Source organism: Felis catus, chromosome C1, assembly GCF_018350175.1.
Source record: "Felis catus isolate Fca126 chromosome C1, F.catus_Fca126_mat1.0, whole genome shotgun sequence".
In the NCBI taxonomy this organism is placed as follows: Eukaryota; Metazoa; Chordata; class Mammalia; order Carnivora; family Felidae; genus Felis; species Felis catus.
This window is the reverse complement of record NC_058375.1, coordinates 149792272-149812494: the sequence shown is the minus strand read 5'-3', so window position 1 is coordinate 149812494 and position 20223 is coordinate 149792272. Positions and strand designations below refer to the sequence as shown.

At 39.7% G+C, this 20223-nt stretch overlaps 1 protein-coding gene across 12 annotated transcripts in view; it reads left to right on the top strand.

The window, feature by feature from the left end:
- Positions 1-20223, top strand: part of RBMS1 (RNA binding motif single stranded interacting protein 1) — a 220265-nt gene that overhangs the window by 155719 nt on the left and 44323 nt on the right. The gene's annotated exons all lie outside the window — the stretch shown is intronic.

The window sequence follows — 20223 nt, the reverse complement described above, 5'->3', positions numbered from 1 at the left end:
GATGTGTACATACACTTGAGCATATACATATACTTATTTTACTATTTTGGACACTTTACTGAAAACCTTGTTTTAAGCTAGTTCACGGTGTATAATAAATAAATCCTTGTGTTTCAGTTCCCAGCACTGTGGGAAAAATTAATTTACGAATGTTGTTCCATTTTCGATTGTCACAAATAATTTTAGAGCATCAGCATAGCTTTGTTTCCAGCTACATCAGAAACAGGGAAAACAACAGGTAACAAAACCATTGTTACCATAAACTTCAAAGGCTCGAAATAATTTGTTTCCTGGAATTTTATGTTGAATATTATTAGAGTAACTTGATCATTAATTTAGAGTTTATGCTCAGATTGTAATGTTGCTCATAATGAAAATAAACTTGTTTTCGTAGAACAGAATGAGATGTGTGACAGACAAAGGAGAGAGAAGAAAAATAGCTACTTAGACAGTGGAGCACAGAACTTTTCTCCAGAGTCCGTACAGCTGGGCCTTGGCTTGTTCTTTAATGGCTCCTCCCCTGGAGCTGAGAGCACAGGGAAAGGGATGCGATTCGGCACAGACAAGCCAATTTCAGTCCTGGCTCCATGTGTAATAGGTGGATGACCCTGGACAGGTTGCTTTTCCTTTCTGGCCTCCGTGTTCTCAGTCATAAAGGGGCGGGGGGCAGGGGTGGATTCAGTGAGTGATATGTGTAAAGTTCTTCCACCAGTGCTTCACACAGATAGGTCATGATGGAACAAGTACAGCTCCTTTCTTTCCTTTCCCTCTCCTGTTCTCTTCTAACTGGTGAGTGGTTATTGGGTATTTCTCTGTGTTCATTCTGTAGTCTGTGCCTTATGGCCGCTACCTTACCTTTTCACAGTTTAATGTTTTTTACATTAGTTCAACCACCGTTTATTGAGCACCTGTTATGCGACAGGCATTGTGGTAGATACAGGACATATAAATGAATAAGACATGCTTCCTGTCTTTAACAAGATTATAATATATATGAGAGAAAAAAGATAGATCACTAGATAGGTGGACTGATAGACAGCAGGATGCTCTGCCTGCTTTTCCAATGTAGGAGGACTATTGGGTTTGGTTAGGAGACAGTGAATTTGGCTTGAAGTGATTGTAGATTTTCATTTAAACCCTATTGAGATGGACAGTAGAATGTACAGTAATGTTTTTTTATAGCACACATGTAAAATTAAATAGAATATTCTATATTCTGGTATAATCAAATTATTGTAGCAAAAGAAGAATGAAAAAGTGTGTGACCAACAAGTTCCGGTTTTCCCATTTATACTATTAGATGGACTTTTTCAGAATCATTTATTATGCACCTTATAAACATTTGTAGAAAACATTTTTATGAAGTTCATCGTGTGTTTATTCATACTAAGAACTCACTTAACTTCAGAAACTTTAATTTCCAGTGTATATCTTTAACAGCATTTTTACCTTTTGAAAATCTGGATTTCTGCTCCTTATCTCCTGCTTCACCTGTCCATCAGGAGGGGTTATCCTCATTTTACAACATTCAATAAGGATGGCATTCTTAGTGTTTATGCACCTACAGGAAATATGCAGCCTACATACTGAGTTCATTGCTGTGTCCAGAGCTTGCTACCCAGATCTGCTATTGTATGCATTGTTCCCAGGACTTTATGTACAACTGGGGACATTGCCACCTGTACAAAAAATACCTGGCCCGGGGGTATGTGGGGCTAAACTCTGTCTCCCACTCAAGTCACAAAGTCCTGTGCGTAAGTGATTTCCTCCAATAGAGAATATCTTTTTTTTTTTTTTTTTTTTGAATTGCATGAAAGGTGCTCTAGAGGCTAGTATCTGCCCTGGTTTTTCCCTAACATCATGTGGTGTAGAATAAAGTTAAAATATGATACTTGAGACAAGTGCAGATCTCAGATATGCTGGCCAATTGGCTTCAGATTTAGTCAGTTCCTTGTTTTTAGACAGTGATTAGACATGGGGGTGCCCCCAGATTTTTTTTCTTGAAATGAGGCTTCCCAAACAAATGTTTGAGATGGCATTCTGATGTGAAGTCCTGTTTCATATGTGTCGTTCATTTCATTTAAAGTATATGATTTAAGCTCATCCAAAGCCCCAAGAGTTGGGGATGGTGAAGGAAGAATTATAGAATGTTCTGCCATGTATGTGCCATGAGACATAATTTATACTGTGAGACTAAACGTAAGATCTTACCAAGTAAGTCAAAAGAAAAATCTTTTGGGATGTTTCAAGTATATCTTGTTGTTCAGACATTTGCAAAGATTAGCCCCCGCCCCCAAAGTGAATGATTGGTATTTCCCTTACAGCCAAGTTTAGAAAAATCACTTGAAAGTACAAAAGTTAGATTATTGCCCTAATTTGTGCCCACTATAGGCAGCTACCATAAGAAATCTAAAGTAGTAGTTGCCAGTTGCTGTAGCCGTGATTTAAATAGTGTCAGGCTACTATTTCCCATGGCGAGGGAAATGCTGAACTGCAGAAGAGACAGCAATACATAAACATCCAGATCTGTGCAAACAGCAGGATATCCACCAGCCACAGGCGTCTCCAGAGTGCTCGAAATGTGGCCAGTCCAAATGGAGACGTGCCGGAGGTGTCAAACGCACCCTGGATTTCAGACTTCAGAAAAATGTTAGACATCTCATTCTGATGTTTGACACGGATTACGTGTTGAAATAATATCTTCGATATGTTTGGTTAAGTAAAACGTTGAAAATAATTTCATATTTCTCTTTTTAGTGTGGTGACTACAAAATTTAAAGTTACATATGTGGGTCACATTTGTGGTTTGAATTCTGTTCCTATTGGATAGAGTTGGTTGAGGTATTTCAAGAGAAAACAAGGGAGGGATATTTGTATATGATTTCTTGACAGTCTGTAGCTCAGGAAATACCGTATCTTGTTCCCTCTTTGCTTGGGGCAAAGTAACAAGGGTATTGTAACAAGGATATACAATATCATTGACTACATGGCTTTTCCATCCCAGGCTGTTCTGCAGTTTAATTAATATTTAGATTATTTATAATATTTCTATGTAATCTTTGCCGCAGAATCTTTGTACCTACTCTCAATCTTTTCCATAAGAGAAATGGTTTTAAGCTTTGGCTCCAGAGTGTCCACTGCCCTGTGAGCATGGCCAGTTTGCTCTTAGCCAGAGGTGTGTGCCTTTCTGGCCATTTTGTGTGCAACCTGGGGGTCTTTACTTTGTTGTTGTTATCATCGCTGCTGATTTGAGAGAGAGTGTGTTTTATCTCTATTAGAAAAGGAAAAACAACCAAATTTTATACTCTGACATGAGCTGCCCAGTGTCAAGTAAGAGGAAAGAATGACGGACAGCTTATCCAAACCCAGTTGGGATGGAGGCTTGAATTAACTTGTAGTCTGTGCAGAAGTACATCAGCCTCGGTGACCATCCCAAATTATGGTTTTAATGAATGTCTGGTTCTCTTTGCCAGCAACGAAGCCACTAAGACATAAATAATTTAAAAATGCATGGAATACCTGTGGGATGAATCTTGTGGGAACTGATCCATACATGTGCCCTAGGAATGAAAAGAAGCCAAGAACAGTTAACATTACGTGTAGTTTTAGAAGTACATAATGAAGATCCTGGGGAGAAGAGTCCTCCTCGAGTGGGAAGTTTTTAATTGGCACGACTACATGGGATACGGTTACATCAGGATTGCAAGGCCAATTAGCTCAGAGTTTATGAAAATCCCTTCTGAGCCTTCTGCAGTTGAGGAGAGCAAATGACAAGAAACGCTGAACACCCCTTTGCTTTCCTTCTCTTCTTTTAGCAAGGGTAGGAGCTGGTTTATGTCAAGACCTTGATTGTCACTGTTGTCTCGAGCACATTAATGTTTTTCCCACACAACAGTGTGAACAGTTCCCTAGGAGGCTGCTGTCCTGCACCTGTCATGTGTCAGGTTTGCCATGCGGATGTAACAGTAAGAGGCTCCACCAGTTGAGGGACTGGACACTCCTGGGTATTTGTGACACCTTTACTCTCCCTACTCCTCCACATTCTGACCAGAGCCCAGTGGTACTGCAGATCCTTATACCTTTGCATGTTTCCACTTAGTGATTGGTTTGATAATTTAAAAAATACGATTTAAAAAATATTTTCCCCCAAAATAATGTCCTGTGCACTCTTTCATCCCTTTTTCAGGTGACAGCTAGGTCCCGTGTCATTTCTCTTTGTTGAGAATAAACACCTGTGTCTAAAACATACTCTTTAGATTCTAAATGCCTTTTTCTTTCTATCTTCTGCACCGTGGGTTATGATAGATGTTAATCTTCATCATTTTGCTTTTTGTTATGTGATTAGCTGAAGAGCTTTGACCCTTTATTTTTTTATTATTTTTTTTTTTTTTACTTTATCCCCCCCATTTCAGTATAAAGTCTTAGGTATACATTAGAATTTTTTTTGTCTCCCCCAAATTATCTCCAGTCTCTACTAATAAAAGTAAACTTAAAACTTGTGCTTTCAACGTAGCCTAAAATGGTGACTTTTAAAGAGATGGATTTTGGCCTTAAATGTTTTGGTTTCATTTTCCTAAAGAAGAGGGTTGTGTTGCGTTATTTCCTTGGCCCAACACAATCTTCATGGCACTGGTCCAGTCTTGGCTGTAGTGACAAGCTCTTCCCATTTAGCCAAGTTTCCTTAAAGCACATTGTCACTGGAAGTGGCTATTTGATGAGTTCCAGGAAGAACCTGATTCAGACTCCTTTTTACTGAGCACTTACCAAATAACCTGACTTCCTTTTCCAATTCATCTCTGCTGCAGTGCAGTGGAAAGATGACCCCCTTTCTTCCTCGGTCTTCGTTCCTTTCCTGTGTCCGTTCAGGACTAATCTCCTTTGCCAGGTTGTCATGAGGCTTGGACAAGATATGTGTGTGAAAGTCCTTCCAACATATCGAATGTGACAGTTCTTTACAAAGTTTATCGTAGAAATCAAACACGTGCTATCGCTTCTCTCCTAGTTCTTAACTGCCCACTTGTCCGTTGCACACTTGGTAGACGTACCGATTCCCCATTTATTAGCTCATTTGCTTACTCAAGAGTAACTTGTTATCTGAGTAACATCTTATTCTCCTTCTCTGCAAAATCTCCTTAGGTAAAATGATGTCAGAGAAATGGAAATCTTCAGGTACTGCAGATAAATCCTGAGTAGTAATTCAAAGTAGTTGTTCTCATTGAAAAGGATGAAAATATTTATAGAACTGAGTGTTAAAAATTATCATCCTTGCCGAACACAAATGTGGGCAGCTCATTACACATGTGACTAGAGCAGGTCCCGACCCCTCAGGTTTTCATCTATTTAAAACCAATGCACTCTGTCTCTGTTTTCTTCAAGGTGCACCATTCAAGGTTCATGTGCAGGAGTTTCATGGTTTCACATGTCTCTGAAGTATTTGTTGGTTTTTAAAAATGCTGGTTTGTTATTATCTTCTGAATTTCCATTGCAGCTTTTCTCTGATTTCTATAATTGGGTATCTCTTTGTGTTGTACGCTCAGCCACCAGAAGGAAATGTAATTTTTCATTTACTGGACCGAAAAGTGCTAATTTCCTTCCCCCCACCCATCCCCTTCTTCACTTGCCCTTCATTCTTGTCGCGTTGCTTCTGAAAATGAAGTGTATGGTTTGGAAACCCTTTTGAAGTGTGAGGGCTTGGAGACAGATCTAGAAAGCAAGCTGCAGCTTAAAGACATTCCCTGATTTCTTTGGGAGTTAGAGTGTTGTAGTAGAAACGTTCAAGGTCATGGAGCAATTGTGTGCCCAGTGTAGGCCCGGGTGTTAAGGGGACAGTTATCACCTTCGTCAGATACAGTTTGGAACAGATACTGGCCTGGTGGGGACCGACCCAGGTAAAAGAAAAACAAATACTTTGTTAAGCTGAGCTCTGAACAGTTAAGTACTGAGAAAGGGTACTTCACTTTTACTTAACACTTTGTATTTTATTTTATCTGCATTCTAAAACAGTCCCATGTTTCTTACAAGAGAGTGGGAATTATCATTATTAGGATCATCCTATAGATTGAATGTTATGTGTATTTTTCCAGTAAGCACAGGAGATAATCATGTCGTATCCCTACGTTTTGCTTTCAACTCAAGCTCAAAGAAAGGCCACCTCTCCTCCCCCCACCCCCATCTCCACCCACTAGGGCCTGGGATGGCATCTGGGGTAAGTGAGCTTTACATTCACCTGAAAAGAACTGTGTGCATGCGTGCATATATGTACGTGTTTATATATGTAAGACTGTGTTACGTAGTGAGATTTTCTGGTGATTTCCTTTGACTCCCTGTCTTCAGTAACTTTCTAGTATCACTAGGATTTGGGCTCTCTTACGAAGATCCTCTCCTAGCAGATTCTACAGGGCCTTTCTAAAGATACAGGACATAATACAACATTTACATTGGGAACCTGTTTTACCTTGACAGTTGAAGCATTCAAGGTTAAGTAAGCCCTGAACAAAGCAGGAAGTCGGGAGTGAGGGTTGTGCTCTGCTAATTCAGCAGGATAGTTCAGGAAGTATAAGGAGGCATCATTGCTGGTAATAGTACCCACTTCAGCTGAATCCTGGAGAAAACTGGAGAGAGGGAAGCTAACCACAGGCCTTCTCCCCATTGTCTCATTTTTTCCCACAGGTATATCTTTATTGGGGGCATGGTAAATTCCTGTATAATTTTACAGAGTTTTATTGGGCTGTTTTTGTCCCAGTTTATAACTTAAAATTAAAATGAGTGGAATGCTGTGAACTGTGGGTTTTTTAAAAGATGTTTTTGCCATTATTCTTTTACCCAGTGATTCTGTCCACATAACCATTATTCTTATTGACATTAATTTTCTTAGTCATCCAGATGGGTCCCTTTTTCAAAGCAGAGATACCAACCTCCTGCTCACCAACCCAGCATGTTTTAGTGGTTCCCCAGGTTTTTGAATTTTTAAAAAAAATGTTTATATTTTTATATGGAGAGAGAGAGAGAGAGAGAGCAGGGGAGGGGCAGAGACAGGGAGAGAGAGAATTCCAAGTAAGCTCTACGCTGTCAGCACAGAGCCCAATACAGGGCTCAGTCTACGGATCTTGAGCTTATGACCTGAGCCAAAATCAAGAATCGGATGCTTAACTGACTGAGCTACCCAGGTGCCCCAGGTTTTGGATTTTAAGGGCCAGTATACTAAACAAAAGTAATTAAGGTTAGAGAGCCGGTACAGAGTTAAGATTATATTTTGTCAAAAAGGACACAAACTGAAATAACCACCACTCTTCACCACTACTTCCTAAAAAGAAAGGCCATTTTAAAACTAATCTTAGAATAAATTTAACTTTTGGAAGAATTCACTGCACTTATTTTTCTGTTGAGTGCTAGTGATCCTCTCTTCCTAGGTCAGTTTTTGTGAGATCCTTCTCTGCTTTACCACTGCTAGTGGTGGCAACTCTCTATGTCGTGTTTAGAAAGGCCTTTATATATATATATATATATATATATATATATATATATATATATATATATATATATATATATATATAAAGTCTCCCTTTCCAGGCAAGCATCTGTAAGGCTCTCAGCTGTGCCTGCCTCAGAGGCTGTGATTTCTGGACTTGTCTATTGTGCTCATTCTCTTCCGAAAAGCACCCAGACTGGGGAAGAGGAGAGGTTTAGAACAAATACGTTCGATGTAGAAAGCAGGCTCTTGTTCCTCGTTTATTTATTCCTCCACTCCTTTCTTCTGAATTTTGACTGCTGACTATTCTGGAGCCTGATACACAAAGGAAAGCAGTTGAAAGGTACCCATCTAACGAGGACGCAGACACGCCGGCCGTGCGGCAGCTTGCTGACTGCCGCACAAGATGCACTGAGGACACGCTGCCATGGACGTAGTGCAGACACAGCACTCCACTTCATGGGGAGCGGGGGAGGGGGGGTGCGGAGAGGGGCGGTCAGAAAGCCTTGCTGCCCGAGAACACCATGAAACTGAGTCTTGCAGAATGACACTAAAGTTCCCCGAGCGAAGTAATAGCTTAAAGGTCAGGAAATTAAGACCGAGCAGGGCAGGCACAGCAACGTGTATAGCGATAGGCAAGCTTGAGTTTTAGGAGTTTGCTTGGGCTGCTCTTACAAAGTACCACTAACTGGGTGGCTTTATAAGAACAAAACTATTGTTTCACAGTTCTAGAGGCCAGAAGTCCAAAATTAAGGTGTCAGCAGAGCTGTGTTGCCTCCGAATCCTATAGGGGAGAACCCCTCCTTGCCTCATCCTAGCTTCCAGTGGCTTGCCACCAATCCTTAGTATTCCTGGCTTGTAGCTCAGTTCCCCACCTGTCATCATACAGCATCTCTCTGTGTCTCTGTATCCAAATTTCCCTCTTATAAGGACACCTGTCACATTGGATGAGGGCCTGCCCTAATAATGACCTCCTCTTAACTTGATTATATCTGCAGAGGCCCTATTTCCAAGTAAGATCACATTCACAGGTACTGGAGCCTAAGACATCTTATGGGGCACACAATTTAACCCATAATGGTGGATTTTGGGGATTGGTGAGCAAAGAGACCCAAAAGCATAATTTATCATTATGATCAGGATCATGTATTTTTCTTAGTGCAACGTAAGTCTGTTTTATTCAGAGAACTTGAACTTGTTTGTTCCTAATCAAAAAATCATGTATTTTCACATGAATATGTTGAAGCATTACCTAAATTTATACAGTTGATTCCCCCCACCCCCAGAATAGTCATATACAAATGACTTACTTTTCTCTGTTAAATATTATAGTGTTGGCTTTGGCCAAGGATTTATTCTAGCCTGTTGAAACAGTTTCAAAGTATTAATTTTGACAGCTTACATCCACCATCCTCCCCTGCCAGCTTTGGAACATGTATATATGTAATTAGCATGCTATTAGTTACCTGATTCATGTAGTTGCTTACGTGTTGAGAAAGTGCTGCCAGGAACAGAGCCGTGTGGCACAGCACTAGAGCCTTCCCTCCATGCTGCGATCACTGACCAACAGAGTTCAGCCCAGACACCTGTTTAACCCTTTACATACTCACTCATCCAGACCAAACTTCTCTTCCCAGGTGTCCTCATCTAGTTCCATGAGCAAATAATGATTTTTATTTAGCTCGAATAAAAATACGCTGTGTGGCATTCCCAAGCAGCTCTTTCTTCCTTAGCACCCCCCCCCCAAAACAGAAAGAACAAAACTTGAATGTGTATGGTTTGCTCTTCAGGACTTCACTCGTATTTGTTCTTTTCACAAGTCTCTCTAACCTTCTGTTTACCAATCCACTCTGGAATTTTGCTTCAGATCAGTATTAGCCTTCATTTCTTGAATCTAGTTTTTTGTTATTTTAGAGAATCTGAATGGCATTTTCACTTTCCATTAGTACCTCTCTTATTGTGCAAGATTTCTCCAAACAACCAAGATGGGAAAATTATCACAAAGTCATGTAAACAGTCCTAGCCTTCATTCACAGCCCCCTTACTCGCAAAGGAGAATGAGAACATCTTCTGGAAAATGCAGTGAATTCAGCCATCTTGAGAGTGAAGTGTAGCCCTTTCATTTGGGATATGGTAATTTCATGAAACTGATTCTGAAGTAATTTACAGCATTTGGTTCTCCTTAGTTCCATTCTTTTACATACAGATGATTCCCCTCTGATTTTCTTAAATGTTAAGACTATAAACTTTCAGAACCACACTGCTCTGGCTCTGGAATGACTGCTTATCTTCAGCTACAGTGTCTAAGGACGGTTTGCTCAGAGGCAAACCAGTAGGAAACCCACGTGGGAGAAACCAACATTCCTTTTCCATCAGATCCACTCAGAGCCGTGACCATGGTCACAAGTGCCCCTTGAATGAAGTATCTGAGTTTAGGAACATCAACTGTGCTGGCAGATTACATTAGCATTCTCTTGCTTAAACTGTCCAAGTGTATATACCAGTGATGCATTTATACTGTGTCCCCAGATTTCTTAGAGCTAAAAATGAGTAGAAGAGATATCATTTCCCTTTTCAGTCTGTTCTCCAGACTGGCTTTTCAAGGTCCTGGGGCAGTCAAGACATCTTACTTTAGAAAAGGATGGACCTACTGCATTTGAAAATCAATACGCTGGTGCTGTGTTTTGGATCAAAGCCAACACTAGTGTTTGGTCTAGGAAATGTCCAATTTGATTCTTGCCTCTTTTGCTTGTATCAGAATCAAAAGAAATTTCTAGGTAATTTGCACACTCTGTTTTAATAGTTTCAGATAACTCTCTGTTTTGCTTCAGAGAGCATTGTTTACTTTTAGTCTCTGTCACGCTTTTCTTGTTTTGAATGAAGCAGTTTGAATTAATGAAAACATTAATATGTTTTTCAGTGTTGCAGTTTAATGCATTCAATTTCTGCAGATTCTGACATAGTTCTTTGGTACTGTGTGTGTGTGTGTGTGTGTGTGTGTGTGTGTGTGTGTCCGAAAGATTTCTAGTTTTGATTTCTCTTTATAAGAGCAACAAATTTAGAGATACATGAAAAACAATCTAGGAACAAAAATTCTGTTAGTTTTTTGGGTCTTTCCCCCTGCTAACATTTTACAGTTCTCTTCTTGGTACTAATTTTTACTTCGTGTTAAACTGTTAAATTACCTTGTTTCCCTCCTTGGTGTTCTTATAAGCTAAATTGGAATAAAATACAAGGCAGTGTTCATTTTCCAAGGCAAAATGTAATATTTCCCTTCTCCCTACTACTGCCAACCTCCTTCAGTTCCCTACACCAAACACTTTCAGGGGAAAAAAATTCATATTACATGTTTATGTTTCACATATTCAGCCAGTATATATTGAGTGGCTACATTATGCAAATGACTGTACTGAAAAGTCAGGATAAAAAGTGGTAGGTCTACATTTTCTCAACATTTGCAAACCCAGGATCATGTCGAAATTAAGGTAAGGAGGTAGTCTAGCTTAGTGCTATCAAGTGGTAAGAATTAGAAGTGCCATTATTTGGAGTGTGTTGGGAGAAGAGGACAACATTTATTAGTTATTGAGTATGTATTCTGTGTCAAGCACTGTGCCAGCCCCTTAGCAGTGGTCCTGTGAGGTTAGATGTTACCATTCTGCTTTATGGGTAGGATTACTGAGGCCAGACAACTGCTACACCAGAGTCCCCGAGCTGGTCATTGACCAAAGGATCCCTTGAACATAGACCTCTCTGGCTGCAAATCTGTCTACTTTCAATACTGTCTTCGTTACGATACAGTAACGTGAAGTCAACATGAAGGTGACATTGTCAAAGCAAAGAAAATACATTCCGGGTTTTGATGGGAGAGGAAGAGAGTTTTTAAAATGCTCTGTCATTGTCAGTGCATAAATTCAGTTCAGAAATAAAAGACCACTTTCTACAACCAAGCTGTCTTTGTTTTAAAAGTTAGACACTAATCAGTGTTTCAGACTGATAGGTAATCTCTATTTTACATGTAAAATTCTGGTTTCCGTTTTCAGGGAGTATTAGTTTCCTCTGACATATTAGTATTGGGAGTGCTAACGTAGGTCTGTGACTGCATCCCTAAGTGCTGTAGTACAGTGACTTGTGGCAAAAATTCTGTCATAAGATAATGTAAATGACACTTTGCATGCTGTGTGCTCTTAAAAGACCATAAAATAGTCTAAAGCTACTTTACCTTGATTGCAGATCATAACAGATTTGATATTAAACTACAATAGCAAATCCGTGTAATAAATCAAATGCTTTATAGTGTGCCTTTTATTTAGAAGTGTAATTTTTTCATAGAATATGGCAAAAATGCATCTTAGCCATTTCTCATGAGGTAGTTTTAATGTCCATTCTCTATGACTTACTTAGTTCAAGCCATATATGCAATAAACAGACTGAACTGGTTACTTTTGTGTAGCAATTATAATAGATGAGCTGTGCCACCCAGGAATGTTGAAAAGGCAGATGAGCAGGCATGGCTCTAAATTTAGTCAGAAGAAGTTATAAACCTCAAAAACTGGGTACAAATAGCCAATTTTATTTGTATTCCTGAAGGGCATGTTTATGTTAACATGTTAGTGTTACGAAAAATCAGATCCGCAGGTGTATATATTTTCTCTTGAAAAATGTGACGCTTTGTTCCAGAGCTTCTGTAATTTATTCTCCACCAGCGCCTGTGCCATGACAGAACCAGTGTAGAGGAGGGATAGACTGCCCAAGGACAGTCAGAGCTTCTGCCAGATCATGTCTCCTCAAGCTCTAGGTCTGGGACAGGGTCTGGAACCCCTTGTCCTTTCCAGGACAGTGTGGAAAAGTGAGCTGCAGTGGCTCCTTTTCTCCCTCTTCTCTGCATTCACAGAAACAAGCCACCGGCTTTCCATAGCACAGACACCATGGATTATTTTTCTCAGCTGTCAAGTTAAGCATTTAAGGCTAGTTCACAAAAGTCCTCTGTCTTAAAACTTTTCTGTCCTTTGGAACCTTTCCAGTCATCTCCTAGCTGCTCTGATCCCTCCATTTTAATTTCTTGAACGTGAGTGTTATTGCTTGAGTACCAAGAACAAAAACAAAAATAATAAAATGTGGCATCTCTCTGCTGATCCTAGCCATAAGATTTTCATTAATCTTACTAAACTCTTGCTTTCGTCATATCACTGTGCAGTTGCAACACCTCCAGCCTTGTCCTGTTCCTTGACTCCTTTTCCTGGAACTCCAGGCCCTCTAGGACCTTTGCACACTTAGCATCCCTTGCTCCTCCAACACGGTTTGCATTAGACAGGTTCTTCTGTTTATTGAATTTCTGCTTTCCCCAAAGTCTTTCTTCATGAACTTGACCTTTATCCTATGTTTTATGCCTCCTTGATTTAGCATTCATCAGACAACACCTCAAGTTCTCTTAGTTCTTTTTTAATATTAAAGATTCCCTATCATTCCCCCAACAGAGTGCCCCCCCTTTGATGACAAGAATGGCATTGTGTATATTCTTCATAGGCCTTATATGGTGAAGGGCATGCCAAAGACATGCTGTGTGGGTTGGTTTCTTGGTCTGATCCCTTTCTTGACTGTTCTTGTCTTTCCTGTGTTCCGTTCACCTTCAGCACCAGGTTTGTTCCTGACCTTTAGGGCTGTAGCAGCTTTCCCTTGCCAAGCATTTTACCTCCTTCAAACTCTGGCTCCAATTTCAGCTGCATAAGATGGGGGAGATTTCTGTTCTGTCCCCTGTGCCAGAAATCATTTATCCACAAAGGCACACCCAGCCTTTGTTACACCCAAGTAACAGGGACCGTTAAGGCAAAACAACTGAAATGAAAAGTAGAATAACTTTCTATACCTTTTGTATTTTTAGATCTTAGAAGAGTCTTGCAGAAACATTTAAAATCTTCAGTGCTGGGGCATCCGGGTGGCTCAGTCGGTTGAGCATCTGGCTCTTGATTTCAGTTCAGGTCATGATCTCACAGTTTGTGAGTTCAAGCCTTGCTTTGGGCTCCTCACTGACAGTGCAGAGCCTGCTTGGGATTCTCCCTCTCTCTCTGTTTGCTCCCCCCACTCCCCACCACTTGCACTCTCTCTCAAAAATAAATAAATAAACTTTAAAATAAAATCTTCAGTGCTAAAAAGGTAAAGTCTTACAAAATTTGCTTGATATTGGTTGCCTAATTTTAAAATGTAAAATGTCACATCGTCAAGTGCTTACCACTTCCTATACCAAGTAAATAAAGAAAACATAACCAGTTGAGCTATTCAAGGTAGTGAGGATTCAGAATAACATGGATAACATATCCATGGAAATATATATATATATATGTTATGCATGTTACATACATATACATACATATACATATATAATGCATGTTACATACATATACATACATATATATATATATATATATATATATATATATATATATATATATATTCATGGCTTTGTTATCCATGTTATTCTGAATCCTCACTGGAAAACTCCTACTTTTTTATTTCATTCTCCAACAAACTTGTCTATTAGCAAAATGAGTGTTATCTAATACTTTTTTTCCTTCCTCTTTTCAAGCCATTGTTAGAAGAGCTAAAACAAATTTTAGGAAATTCTCTTTTCCTGGGAGGCCACTGAAAAAGCAGCGAAAAGAGCAAGGTAGAAAACAGCATATACAGTATGATCTCTGTGTGGGTGTGTTTGTGTGTGCATTGTTTTTCTTCTCCCCCAAAAGTCCAAAATGACAAGTGCCAAATGACTTATAGTCCCAAATCCATTATTACCCAGTAAATACATGAATTATTCCTTTTAAGCTTTAAAGCCAGTCATGCCTCCTTTCCACTAATACATATGCTCTATTGGGCATTTTATTCCAAGCAGAACAGTGTTGTCTATTTTATCTCAGAAAGTGCAGTAACTCCCTTCTGAATGTTATCAGCATCTGTCCTGGAAACCTTTGCAGTTAGAGTCTGCCCTCATCCTCTCACTCATTTAGAGCCGTGCAGACTCAAGACGGGAATTGCTTTGAACCTATGGAACAGCCCATGGTTGGTAACCAGTTTTTGCATCTGTCAGCATGGCTATCCGGAGCAAACTTCCTGTCTTCCATCTTTGCCACTCTCTGGCTGTGCTACCTTTACTAGGCCCCGTGCTCTGCTCTCTAGTTTCACATCTACAAAGTGGGAAAAAGCCCTCACCTACTCCAAAGGTGGTTGTTAAGATTGAAATGACTTAAAACACTTAGAGTAGTGCCTGGTATAAAATAAAAGCTGGATAAATGTAAGCTGGTGCTTTTATTAGTTTCCTGAATTAACTCATTAGATCATATTGTCCAGTATTGATGTTGAACTGATAGCCGTATACTCATACGTCATTTCAGTTCCCTGTCCCTCCTTCTTGCTGATTATTGTCCTTTGCACAGGCACAGAATCTCATAGGATGCATACTCAATCTGTCCTTCACTGGCAGTTCAGCTATTAAAACAAACAAAAACCATGGGGAGCCTGGGTGGCTCAGTTGGGTCAGCATCCAACTCTTGATTTCAGCTCAAGTTATGATCTTGAGATCAAGAGATCGAGCCCCACGTCAGGCTCTGCACTGGTAGTGCGGAGCCTGCTTGGTATCCTCTCTCTCCCTTTGCACCTCTCCTTGCTCACTCGCATGCTCTCTCTTTCTGTCTCTATCTTAAAACTTTTAAAAATTTAAAAAATAAACAAAAACCAATCATCTTCTATACATGAGCAGTATTCCACCTTCGTCAAAACAAAATATATTTTTTGTTCACATTGTAAGTGTATACTTTTTCTTCCTGTTTTCCACATACTCATTGCTTTTTCAGGTTTAATAATGATCCTAAAATATTTCAAAACAGACACTGCACATAACCCTGTGGTATCTTAAATAAATTTACAACTGGAATGACCAATGTTAAAATAACTTATCAACCACTGTCGCCATCTGTTGGTGGTGGGTGGGTTGGACTCCACTTTCCAGAGCCTGGGCTTGTAACTTGGAATGTGATAAAAGCCATGAGTTCCCTAGTACAGGAGTTTGTGCACACACACGTGTGTGTGTGTGTGTGTGTGTGTGTGTGTGTGTGTGTGTGTACACAGGTTGCACACGTGTGTGTTCCATATGTGCCCGCACGTTGGACAAAGTCTAAAGATAGGCATTAATGTGCTTTAACATTCCTACCCAGGACTTCTGGTGATACTAACATTTCAACCTACTTTTCTGTGTCTTCTAATTACAAGTATGCATTTCTGTTGTAATTAAGGTAAATTAATAAAAAGTTAGAGCTTAGGAGTGACTGATGGGGGCAGAGGAGAAAATGAAGTTTTATTTACTAAGTACAGACTGAAACTTACTGAGATGAAAGAAATTTAAAAGGAAATGGGGGAGAAATGTCTAAAGCTGTGATAGAAGCACAAGAAATGTTGGTAGATTATCAGCAGAAGGTTTTACCAGCCAAGTTCACTTGGGCCAATAGGTTGAAATGTGAGTCTTTACTTGTTATCCTCTCCCTTTGAAATTCTAATGATTCTGTAGTCACATCTCCTAATTACTCTTTATCCTTTTGCTTCCTCTGGAGTGGATTATCTACTCTTAGCAAAGAATATTATATTTTGGGTACCAGAGCTGTGGTCTGAGCCTTGTTACTTTGAATCGGGTGAAAACCCAAAGAATCTTCATATATTCACATTTTTCCCATAAAAGTCTATGCTTTGCTCTCTTCTCCTTGGTGTTGCCAGAATATGAATTCTGCCAGTCAAGAGGCCTGTTTTTCCCAACATGTCCCTGTTAATTAATGAGTTGTTTTTTTTTTTAATTTATTTACTGAGAAGGGAGCAAGTGCATGCAGACTTGCAGTGGGAAGTGGGGAAGGGGTAGAAAGAGGGGAAGAAAGAATCCCAAGCAGGCTCCGTGCTGTCAGCGCAGAGGCTAAAGTGGGGCTCAAACTCACAAACCGTGAGATCATGACCTGAGCCAAAATCACCAGTCGCACACAAACAACTGAGCCACCCAGGCGCCCCAATTCATGATTTTTTTAAACAAAATGCATGTTGGAACAAGGGTAGGTGAATAGTTGCTTTAAGAATTTTTACACCTGGGCCCTGATGATCAACAATAGAATGAGATGAAATGTTAATCATCTATAACACCCCCATCCCTGGCCCCACGTTAGTAAATCTTATTGCAGATAGAACCAGTAGTGGGAAATGGTGACTGCTCTGAAGCCCTGCTGTACTTTTTCCTGTTTCTTGAGGTGCCATTTGATAGACAGTTCATCCCCATGTTCTAGATCCTTTCACCTGTCATCAGAACTACTTGTCCCGTACTCCCTCCCCACAACATGCTGACTTCATCACCCACTAAGACGCTACCTTAGCCAGGGCCTGAGTGATGGCAAGTGTGACATGTTCCAGCCTGGTGATTTTAATGAGGTACCTCTGACACTGTGGGAAGTGTAGGTGAGTGGATAGCCCCCAAAAGAAGACAGCTTATGAGAGATAAACCCTGCTGCACCCCTCAGGTAACTCCATACGGGCAGTCCACTGATCCACTGCAGTGCCGGGAGACGATATGGAATACTAGCAGCACAGACTGAGTGGAAACTGTTTTCTGCCTGAGAGTCATAGTCTTTCAGGCTTAACCCACAAATCATGGTAAAAACCACAGTAGAAAGCAAAACTGATACATTTTAGAAATATCTCTTCTCCCACACCCCCCCTCCCATCCCTCTTTCAGCCAGGAACCACATGTTTATTTCTTGTGTTTAACACAAACAGAAGCTCTGCTTTGGCTTGAAAAGTAAGTCTACTCCCACTTGATAAGAAGATGTCTTTGCAGGTAAAATAAAATACAAAGAGGGTTGGTTCCTCTCCTTTCATACCCTCAGTGTATAAAGGAAACTTGTTTCTCAAAATTATTTCATGAGTAAGTTGCAGTGAAAAACGAAACACAATTCATTTAAGCTTTGGGGTTTTAGGTGAGATTTTAGGCTTAAAATTTACAGGAGCTTTCGTTTTCCCATTTGCAAAAATGGGAATAATAGCACCTACCTCCTAAGATTGTTGCAAAGTTAATTAAATAAGATCATGCATACAAAGTCCCTGGCACAGTGCCTAGAACATAAGTAGGAATTGAGTACATGTAATCCCTTTTCTGGTTTCTTACAAAATCACAACGGATTTGGATGAGGAGATTAGGGATGGGTTCATGGAAGAGAAAATGTTTGAACAGGTTCTTCAAGTTGAAGCATGGGTAGAATGGGATAATGGTGGGATGGATGGGAGCGACATGTTTAAAGTGATGTTTAAGGTAAATAAAAGCAGACAGGGTTGGAAGCACCAGATGCTGGAGGCAAGGCAAGAGCTATTATGTGTTTTTTGCTTGGGTCTAGACACAGTGAAGGGAAAGGATGAATATTAGAAACACATCAGAGACAAGTCAGAAGAGTTACTGACTGCCTGGACTCAGGAATGCCTGAGTTGATGGTGTCTGTAAGATCTCGAGCTTGAGGAGAGATTGGGAGTGAGATAGTGCTATTGAATGAAAAAGACAGGGAAGATGTGTTTGTGGTTCTTTGGGGATGGGATTTAGAAAATATCGGGCATTAGGTGACATTGAATGAGATATTAAAGTATCTTAATTAATAACATACCAAGATATTTAAGTTGAAAGCGGAGGAGACAAAAACTAAAGTCGGGGTGGGGATAAAACAACAACAACAACAAACAACTCCAAAAGGAGACAGGCACCATCAGAGAAGATGCGTTAAACAACCCCATAGCACTGGATGGATTTCCTAGGCAAAGGAAGGGTTGAGATGAGAGTACTTGGTTAAGGAGGGAGAAGAAGAGGCTGAATGGGCAAAGAAGAATGGAAAGAGTGCCCAGAGAAGTAGAACAAGATCTGGGGAGGTGTGGGTTTCATAGATGTGGAAGTGAGGAGTGACCTCAAAGTAGCAAAGAGACCAGAGAGAACAGAAACCCGAAGAGAGTGTGGCATGGATTGAGTTCCAGGGCTACCGGGAGCCTTTTCTTTTTTCCTACTTCCCACTCCTCTCTTTCCTTCCCATCATTAGTGTGGAGGGCAGGACCAGAAGGGTAGAAGGCCAGCCCCTGACCTTCCCTAAATTTCCTTTCTTCTGTGTGGTTTACAAAAGACCCTGAACTCTGTGACCTCAAGCAAAGTCTCTTAATCTCTGTGACTCTCAATCTCCTTATCCCAAATTGGAGCTGTACTAACTTTCTTCTTCCGTACTTTTGGAATGGTATGAGACAGGAATGCAGTCTAAAAATCTTTTCATCCAAAACTTGAGCAAAGGAGAGAGCACTGGTAAATATCAAGCATGCAAATAACCTACGTAGAGAAATGGTTGCTAAAATCACCTATTTTTTCTGATTAGCAGATTCTTTTTAATTACTACTTTTTTTTTTTTTTTTCCTGGTAAGCATAGTGACCTGTGTTAATGTTGTTATAAATACTCAAGAGTCTCTAAAGGGAATTGAAGGTGTTTGTGCAGCATTATGCCTCTTGGATGTAATTGTCTTTTGAACCTTAAATTATCTTTACTTTCATGCCTAGTTAGTAATCATTTGATTACATGATTACACAGAGTAAAAATTAACTGAGGGAAAGAGGTGGCTCAAGCCATTTGTTTCTTCTTGATAAAAACATTTCAACTTGTTCAATGCATAAACTAGAAACCTACGGTATTCAGAATGGTTTAAAGTGCTGCACAGATGCTTCATTTCCTAAGCTTTTAAGACTTTTTAGTCCTCAAGATCATGAGAAAACGTGAAATTTTAAAAGTAAAACATAGGAAAGTAAAATCTGAAAATTGACCATGTATAAATGAGGACACAGGTTTCAGATCATGAAGTAAGTTATGTGCATATCTGAGTCCCAATCATTTTTAAGAATTATTTTTCAAAGCGTTTTTTTTTTTTTTTTTTTTTCCTTAGGGTTTTGAAGACAGACATAGATAGATGGCAGCACCTTACATTATGGTCTAGTCACTATAAAGGATATAGGATCAGTACATACATTTAAGCCATGCTGCCATTTCATCTTCAGTAGCAGTGCATTCTGGACTTTTTCCCTTCTTCCCCCAGTGTCTACTGTACATTAAGGAATTTGAACACATTTATACAAACCCTCATTAGCGTTCATTTCTTATACACACATGCATGTACACACACATTAGCGTGTATACTATATAGCTGTTACTGCTCAGTTAAAAGAGATATTAATGAATGTGTTAGCTATATATTTTTATATATTTGTTTATATAGATATAAATAGCTATCAAAGTCTTAGGTAAAAAAAGACCTGCACTAAATACACCATCAGGCATGTTAAACAAGGACATGCGTGCACGTGACGATGTGGAGCCATGCAGTGCTGTCTGCAAAACCAAAATGAATAGATATAATGCAGGCAGCTTTCCCCTCTTGTCAGTTTATAAAGTCTTTGTGGATCATAGTACCTCAGTAATTTTGTAGCCTTACATTTGGCTTTGTATTCACATAGTGTTACTAGAAGAAACTTTTTACAGAACTCGTGTTCCTTTTTCTTTTCTTTTTTTTTTTTTTTTTTTTTGGTCCAGAGGTTGTCAGGTAAGTACCTCTGATTCCTCAAAGTTCAACATCCAACTGTAATCCAAAGATTCAAATAGCAGACCTAGCCATTCCCCTTTTTAGTTTAGAGTTTAGAAGTCTCATTTTCTGTCCTCTAAGTATAGAAC